At 48.0% G+C, this 9,131-nt stretch overlaps 1 pseudogene; it reads left to right on the top strand.

Moving 5' to 3' along the window:
- Positions 1-4,930: 4,930 nt before the first annotated feature.
- On the top strand, positions 4,931-5,028 carry LOC144609763 (U6 spliceosomal RNA; annotated as a pseudogene).
- The last annotated feature ends 4,103 nt before the right edge of the window (positions 5,029-9,131 follow it).

The raw sequence follows: 9,131 nt of genomic DNA, 5'->3' as shown, positions 1-9,131 counted from the left end.
AAGTTAGTGGTGAAGTTGCTGAAGCCAGTGAGTTCTGCAAGGGTACAGGAGGTAGCAACATTGCAGTCGTCAATGTAGCGGAGGTAGAGTTCTGTGATAAGGCCAGTGTACCCCGGAAACAGGGTTTGTTCGACGTACCCTACAAAGAGGCAGGCATAGCTAGGGCCCATGCGAGTACCCATAGCTATGCCTTCGATTTGGAGGAAGTGGGAGGAGTCGAATGAGATATTGTCGACGGTAAGGACCAGCTCTGCTCGGCGGAGGAGAGTATTGGTGAATAAAGTAAAGGTAACCATTGCTTTCTCTTTCTCTCCATCCCTCCAAATCCTAGTGCTCCGACCAGTCTGATTGTCCTCCTGACGTTGCAGAAGAACAATCATACCTCGTTGTCAACTCCCCGCAGCTACCAATGATCTATTCTACATGTTACTCTATCTTCGTCCCCTTTGATCTCTCGTTTCACTTTCCCCTGACTCTCATTATGAAGGGTCTAGAATCGAAACGGCACCCATTCCTTCTATCCAGAGACGCTGCCTGTCCTGCTGGGTTACTCCAGATTTTATGCCTATCTTCAATCTGTGTGGATCAGTTTCAACGTCTCCTCCTCACTGACCATCAACACAGGTCCACCTCAGGGCAGTGTGCTTATCTTCCTGCTCTACTCTCCTTACACCCCTGAATCGGCGGCCAAACATGGCTCCAATGCCATCTCTATTCGCCAATGGCACCACTACAGTTGGTTAAATCATGGACGTTAATGAGTCAAATTACAGATAAGAGACAGAACACCCATTTGAACATTGATGCAAAGAAAACTCTCACTCAAAATAAACAAAAACAAGGAACTATTTATTGACATCAAATTGTAAGATAGTGAAGATGGTTGTAAAAAACCGCAGCAGCATCTTGAACGGTTGGTCAGGTGGGCTGAAGAGTGATTAATGCAATGTAATTCTGAGGTGTGAGGTGTTTCATTTTGGGAATTCTAACATGGACAGCAATCTGACCGCCACGGTGAACGTCAGGGCTCTGGGGAGTGTTGGAGAGCAGAGGGATCTTGTAGTGCAGGTACATAGTTCGTTGAAAGTCGCACCACAATTAGATGGAGTTGTCAAACAGCTTTTGGCACAATTGCCTTCATCAGTCAGAATGCTGGACATAACAGAGGAGAGGTCATGTTGCAGTTCTATAACTGGCTGTGTTCTGCAGCTGCGGCTCACCGGCAGTCTCTCAGTCTTTTTTTGTTTTTTTGTCTATTGTCATCGTTTAATGTACGTTTTGTTCTAATACCTTTTTTCTAATCTCCTCCTCAACGGAGATGCGACCTTTACCGTGTCGTATCTCCGTTCGCGCTACGGCCTAACATCGTGGAGTCGGCGGCCTCCAGCTGGGATCGACCTTGAAGACTCCGGTCGTAGGGCCTGGACTTACCATCTCGGGGGCTACGGCCGTGGGCCCTGCAGACCTCAACATCGGGAGCTCGCAGGTCCCTGGCTGGCGACCGGCTTTCGGGAGCTCCAGCCGTAGTAGCTTCGACCGCCCCGAAGCGCGAGGTACGATCGACCCGCTCGCAGGCCCTTCATCGCCCTGCGTGGCTCGGCCGCAGCACTTTCCATCGCCCGGTGGGGGCTCAGGACCTTCATCGGCCTGCTCGGCTCGGCCCTGGGACTTTCCATCGCCCGGTGGGGGCTCAGGACCTCCATCGGCCTGCTCGGCTTGGCTCGGCCCTGGGACTTTCCATCGCCCGGTGGGGGCTCAGGACCTTCATCGGCCTGCTCGGCTTGGCCCCGGGACTTTCCATCGCCCGGTGGGGGCTTCAAAAAGTTGGGAGCCTCGATCACCTCGTGGCACCACGGGAGAAGAATGAGGAGGAGATAAGACTTTTCTTTGCCTTCCATCGCAGTGAGGGTGTGCCTAGAGCAATCACTGTGATGGCTGTTTGTGTAAAAATTGTATCTGTGTGTCCTGTGCTTTTTGTTGTCTACTGCCGGACCCTGACGTGAGAGGACGCTGGCGCTGTTTATTCGCCGCTTCTCCGTTAGGATAGTTTGTCTGTTTGTTTTTATGTTATGATTGTTTTTGTAAAGCGCTTTGAGCTTCTGGAAAGGCGCTATATAAATTAAATGCTTATTATTATTATTATTATTATTATAAGACGTTGATGAGGCTGCATAAAGAACATTGTGTTCAGTTATGGCCACGAAGTTGTAGGAAAATGTTATCAATCTGGAAGGGATGCAGAGAATATTTACGAGGAAGTTGCCATTACTCGAGGGCGTGGGCTATAGGTAGAGGTTTAGCAGGATGGGGCTCCATTCCTTATAGAGGTGGATAAAATCATGAGAGGAATAGATATGGTAGACGCAGAGTCTCTTACCCAGTGCAGGTGAACCGAGAACCAGAGAATTTAGGTTTCAGGTTAGTGAGAAAACTTTTAATTGGAACCTGTAGGGTAACTTTTTTCACATAAAGGGTGGTGGCTGATCAACGAGCTGCCGGAGGAGGTAGTTGAGGCAGGTACTATTACAACGTTTCAGACACATTTAGACAGATACATAATTAGGACAGGTTTAGAGGGATATGGTACAAACGCAGGGAGGTGGGACGAAACTACATGGGGCATGTTGGTCGGTGTGGGCAATTTTCCGTGCTGTATGAAGCTATGACTCCAGAATGCCCCACTGCCCCTGACACCGTGATATCGGTGTCTGACACCACGTCAGAGCAACGTTCAGGAGGGTGAATGCACGCAAAGAGTCCGGCCCAGAGAGTGTACCTCCCCGAGCGCTGAAGCCCTTTGCGGATCAACTGGCTGCTGTATTCAGGGACATTTGCAACCTGTCGCTTCTACAGTCTGTGGTTCCCATTTGCTTGCAAAGGGTATCTATCGTTTTGGTTCCCAAGAAGAGGGGTTGGCAGCAGAGTGGCGCGGCTGGTAGAGCCGCTGCCTCACCGCACCAGCGACCTGGGTTTCACCCTGACCTCAGGTGCCGTCTGTCTGTGTGTATGTGTGGAGTCTGCACGTTGTCCCTCTGAACACGTGGGTTACCACGGGGTACTCCGGTTTGATCCCTCGTCCCAAAGGCGTGCGGGTTGAAAGGTTAATTGGCCCTCTGTAAAATCTCCCCATAGCGTGTAAGGACTGGATGCAAAAGTGGGTTACGTAGAACCAGTGTGAAGGGGTGATCGATGGTTCGTGTGGAGTTGGTGGACCGAAGGGCCTGTGTCCATACCGTATTTCTAAACTAAACCACACTTAGAGCATGGATACCTGCCTCAATAATGATTGCCTGGTAGCACTTAATAAAACGCTTCAGCAGGTTGGTTATGGTGTGAATCATCTCTTCCCCCAGAAGTGACCTGGATCTGCTTCAGTTGGCCCACATCAGCAGCAGATACGATCTCACCAGCTCTCCACTTTGTTCTGGGCCTTCTAGGTAACAGGAACACATAATTCAAGCCGTAGTACACCTTGGTGACACGGTCACGCAGCGGGAGAGTTGATGCCTTACAGCGCCAGATAACTGGCATCACCTGCTTTGATAGATCGTTTTAGACTATAGACAATAGGTGGAGGATTAGGCCATTCGGCCCTTCGAGCCAGCACCGCCATTCCATGTGATTATGGCTGATCATTCTCAATCGGTACCCCGTTCCTGCCTTCTCCCCATACCTCCTGATTCCGCTATCCTTAAGAGCTCTATCTAGCTCTCTCTTGAATGCATTCAGAGAATTGGCCTCCACTGCCTTCTAAGGCAGAGAATTCCACAGATTCACAACTCTCTGACTGAAAAAGTTTTTCCTCATCTCCATTCTAAATGGCCTAGCCCTTATTCTTAAACTGTGGCCCCTGGTTCTGGAGTCCCCCAACATTGGGAACATGTTTCCTGCCTCTAACGTGTCCAACCCCTTAATAATCTTATATGTTTCGATAAGATCCCCTCTCATCGTAGTTTTCACACCCTACCCTTCCATATTTCTAGTCTCCCTCTCCCCTGCCTCTCAGTCTGAAGAAGGGTCTTGACCCGAAACACCACTCATTCTTTCTCTCCAGAGATGTTGCCTGCCCCGCTGAGTTACTCCAGCATTTTTAGTCTACTGGGTTCGATCCAGACTGTGGGTGCTCTCTGTCCAGATTGTGTGCATTCTCCCTGTGACCAAAGATAGTCACAAGCAGCTGGAGTAATTCAACGGGTCAGACACCATCTCCGGAGAAAAGGAATAGCTGACATTTCGAGTCGAGATCCTTCTTCGGACTGCGAGTTAGGGGGAAGGGAAACGAGAGGTATAGACGGTGATGTAGAGAAATAGAGAACAAATGAATGAAAAATATGCAAAAAAAGTAACAATGATAAAGGAAACTATAAGCAGTGGCCTAGGTTAAAATGTGTAGAGACGAGTATAGATAGTACAGACTGTATATACACGAGTATAGACAGTTTCTTCCTGCACTCCCTGTGACCTGCATGGGTTTTCTCCGGTTTCCTCGGACAAGTTCGATGGTTTGTAGATTAATTGGCTTCGGTAAAATTGTAAGTTGTGTACGATTGTGCTCGTGTACAGGGATCGCTGGTCGGCCAGGACTAGATGGGCCAAACGGGATGTTTCTTTTTTTTTCTTTTTCTTTTGAGACACAGCGCGGAAACAGGCCCTTCGGCCCACCGAGTCCGCGCCGCCCAGCGATCCACGCACATTAAGACCATTCTACACACAATAGGGACATTTTTTACATTTACCCAGTCAATTAACCTACAAACCTGTACGTCTTTGGAGTGTGGGAGGAAACCGAAGATCTCGGAGAAAACCGACGCAGGTCACGGGGAGAACGTACAAACTCCGTACAGACGTTTCCACGCCTATCTCTTAAAAAAACCCATACCGGTTCCTGCTCTGTCTTCAACCCTGTCACTCGAAACACTAATTTCTCACTTTGCTAGCACATCTACTAAAGTTGGAACAATGCAGAGAAGAGTAACGTGGCCCCTACGCAAGGATGACGCGCGAATTCGTGTATCGTTCCATATCTTTATGGACGGTACAGTAAAGCAGCTGGTAGAGCCACTGCCTTACAGCGACAGAGACCTGGGTTCGATCGTGACCTCGGGTGCTGCGTGTGTCTGTGTGTGTGGAATTTGCACGCTCTCCCTGTGACCTGTGTGGATTTCCTCCTGGATTGTATACACTGGAATTTAGAAGGATGAGGGGGGACCTTATTGAAACATATAAGATAATTAGGGGATTGGACACATTAGAGGCAGGAAACATGTTCCCAATGTTGGGGGAGTCCAGAACAAGGGGCCACAGTTTAAGAATAAGGGGTAGGCCATTTAGAACGGAGAAGAGGAAGAACATTTTCAGTCAGAGAGTGGTGAAGTTGTGGAATTCTCTGCCTCAGAATGCAGTGGAGGCCAGTTCGTTGGATGCTTTCAAGAGAGAGCTGGATAGAGCTCTTAATGATAGCGGAGTGAGGGGGTTTGGGGAGAAGGCAGGAACGGTGTACTGATTGAGAGTGATCAGCCATGATCGCATTGAATGGCGGTGCTGGCTCGAAGGGCTGAATGGCCTACTCCTGCACCTATTGTCTATTGTCTATTGTCTATTGTCCTCCGGTATCCTGAAAAATGCTGATTTGTTAAGTATTAGGTTTATTGGTGTCACTTGAAGAAAGGTACAGTGAAAAGTTTTTTTTTGCATGCTATCCAAACAGATCAGTTATATCAAACATAAATATAATCGTCAAACTCAAGTACAGTAGGTAGAGTGAAAAGATAGAGTGCAGAAAATAGCTCATAAATTCATACGTTATGAGCAGAATCAGGCCATACGTCCCATCGAATCTACTCTGCTATTCACTCAAGGTTGATCTATCATTCCCTCTGAAACTCATTCTCCTGCCTTCTCTCCATAACCCCTGACACGCGTCCAAATCAATTAATCAACAAATCAAGCAGTTCTTAGCGTGTAGCACGTCAGTTCCATAGACAGAGTCTAATGTCCAAACCGGAGTAAAGATGCATCGGACTGTATCCTAGCTTATGGAAGAACCAAAGACAAAGACCAATGTCCTCAATATGATAGAGGTGAGTCGGACAGTGCCCTGGATTATAGACGGATCGATTAGAAACCTGGTAGCAGAGGAAATGAAGCTGTTCTTGAGTCAAACTCTGTACCATTCTCGCAATGGGAGCAGGGAAAGAAAGAAGGACTCGGGTGGGTGGGTCATGTCTTTGAATACATGGACTGCTCCTCCTGCTCCCCCTCCGATACTGTGAGTTTGAACGCTTCAACCTCTGGCAAACCCTTTGTCGTCATGCATTGTTCAACATTTTATCATTTACTTCATCAAGGACTTGGCAATTGCCGTTTATCAGATAAGGTGACCTGTTCCACCAGCTACTGTTTGGGATATTTTCTCAGGCTGATATTGAAATCAGATGGTTGCAAAGGAGGGGAGTCGAACGGAACCAGGACAAGGCTATTACTTATTCCTGTAAAATGTAGAAAGTAGCTTCTGTGGCACGGTGGAGCAGCAGCAGTTGGATAGGTTTATACAGTAGGTAGGATAATGTATCGGTGTAGGATAGTGTACGGGGTGATCGCTGGTCGACGCGCACTCAGTGGGCCGAATGAACTATTTCCACGATGTATCTCTAAATAAAACCTTAATAAAGACAATTGACATAGGGTGACAATACGGCGTCAGCGAAGGCAGCCTTGCCAACAGTCTGTCTGTCTTTTTGTCTTTTTTTGTTATTTTTAGTGTGTTTTAACATGTGTTAATGTTCTCTGGTATGGTTTTTGTGCGGCTGGGGGAGGGGGGAGGGGGAAACATTTTTTGAATCTCTCACCTTGCCGGAGATGCGATTGTTTTCCGGATCGTGTCTCTGGTCGCTCTGCGGCCTAACATCGTGGAGCTGGCGGCCTTGCTCGAGACTGATTTTGAGCCCCACCGCGGGGCCGTGGGCTTACCATCGGAGCCCGCGATCCGTTGCCTGGGATCGACGCTTCAGCCACGGCCTGCGGATTTCAATATCGAGGAGCTTGCAGTCTCGGGTAGAGACTGATGTCGGGAAGCTCCAAGCCACACGAGGTTCAAATAGCCCCAACAGATGGTACGATCGCCTATCCCCCCATCCACCGCGATGCGGGAGCTTCATTCCCCCATGCGGAGATCTCGACCGTCGGCTGCGGGAGCCAAGATCCCCCGACAACAGAAGGTTCTAGTGCCCCGAGTGCGTGAAAACAAAGAAGGGAAGAAGCTTTAACTTTTTTTGCGTTCCATCACAGTGAGGAATGGAGGGGGGGGGGGGGGCGGGGTCGCTGTGTAGATGTTCATTTTAAAAGTTAATTCGGTTGTCTTGTTTCTCTTTATTGGTATGACTGTATGGCAAATCAAATTCCTCGTTGGTTGCAAAAACTTCCTGGCTAATAATGTGCTAATATGATTATGACTATGATTATGACAATGGGATGAGACTGACCCTTGTTCAAAGTTTGTGTAGGATAGTGTGAGTGTGCGAGAATCGCTGGTCGGCGTGGACTCATTGGGCTCAACTCAATAAACTAAACTGAACTTCACATTTACAATAAACTAAACTGATCTTTACTACCCCGGTGTGGGACGAATAAAGGATTATATTATATATTACATTGGTTTGTGACATATAAATTATTACATTTTTTAATCCACAGTGAGTTAAGATAATTTACGAAGACAGTTTGATGCAAGGAGGAAGATTCCACATATAGTTTCCTAAGATAAGGTGGGTAACCTTTCTTGTTTAGGAAGGAACTGCAGATGCTGGTTTACACCGAAAATGGGCACAAAATGCTGGAGTAACTCAGCGGGCCTGGCAGCATCCCTGGATTGAAGGAACGGGTGCCGTTTCGGGTTCAGATTCTTCTTCAGACGAAGCTCAGCCTGAAGAAGGGTCTCGACCCTAAACGTCAACCATTCTTTCTATCCAGAGGTTCTGCCTTTCCCGCTGCGTTACTCCAGCATTTTGTGTCGGTTTTGGGTAACATTTCTTGTAGATTTTTCCATATGCATAAATACACTTAGAAAATTCCGGGATTAGAGGGTATGAGCCACAAGGAGAGGTTGGGCAAACTTGGATTATTTTTTCAGGAAGACCGGAGATTGAGGGACGACCTGATAGAAGTATATAACAGTATGAAAGGCGCAGATATGGTGCACAGCCAGAACCCTTTTTTCCCCTTGGAGGTGTGCGGTTTCACACTTTATTAACCTTTGTCCCGAAGATAGACACAAAATGCCGGAGTAACTCAGTGGGACAGGCAGCATCTCTGAAGAGAAGGAATGGGTGACGGTTAGGGTGGAAACTCTTCTTCAGTCTTCTATCCGGAGATGCTGCCTGTACCGCGAAGTTACCCTTTTTGCGTCTATCTGTGGTGCAAACCAGAATCTGCATTTCCTTGCTACACTCTAACTATCGCCCGGTGGGAGGGAGAAGATGGAGTGGCCAGAGTGAGACTGGTCCTTGATTATACTGGTGGTCTTGCTGAAGCGGCGTGAGGTGTAAATGGAGTCAATGGAACGGAGGTTGGTTCATGTGATAGTCTGGGCTGCGTCCACAATTCTTTGCAATTTCTTACGGTCGTGAATGGAGCTGTTGCCAAACCAAGCTGTGATGCACTGATACAATGCTTTCTCGAGCAATCTATTTTACAATGCTGAAGTAACAGCCCATCACAAATTGAAACACTGCAGCAGATCCCATCGGCAACAGTTCCTGAGTCCCGATGGAATATTTGAAGGTGGCAAAAGAAATAAGGGACATACTGTCCTCAGATGATTATCTTAAATAGGAAGAAAACACAATGTTCAGCCAGTTCCTTTGCAGGCTCCCTTGCTTGCTGCCAAGCTTGAGGCTGCGACATGGCATGCGGGCAGTGCCAAGGGGGCACGAGAGCATGAAGGCAGGTGTCACATGCGTTGGAGGTTTAGAGCCATACAGTCAAACAATGCAGAAACATCCCAATAAAGAAACAGGCCACAGCGACCAATATTTCCCACCTACACTGGTCCCATCGGCCTGCGTTCTAGGGCAATCTATTTTAGGGCCCATGTCCCTCTGAACCTGTTCTATCCATGTGCAGTACCTGCCCAA

The sequence above is a fragment of the Rhinoraja longicauda genome, chromosome 34 (genome assembly GCF_053455715.1).
Source record: "Rhinoraja longicauda isolate Sanriku21f chromosome 34, sRhiLon1.1, whole genome shotgun sequence".
Lineage (NCBI taxonomy): Eukaryota > Metazoa > Chordata > Chondrichthyes > Rajiformes > Arhynchobatidae > Rhinoraja > Rhinoraja longicauda.
Note: the sequence above shows the minus strand (reverse complement) of the source record. Positions and strands in the feature narration are given on the sequence as shown.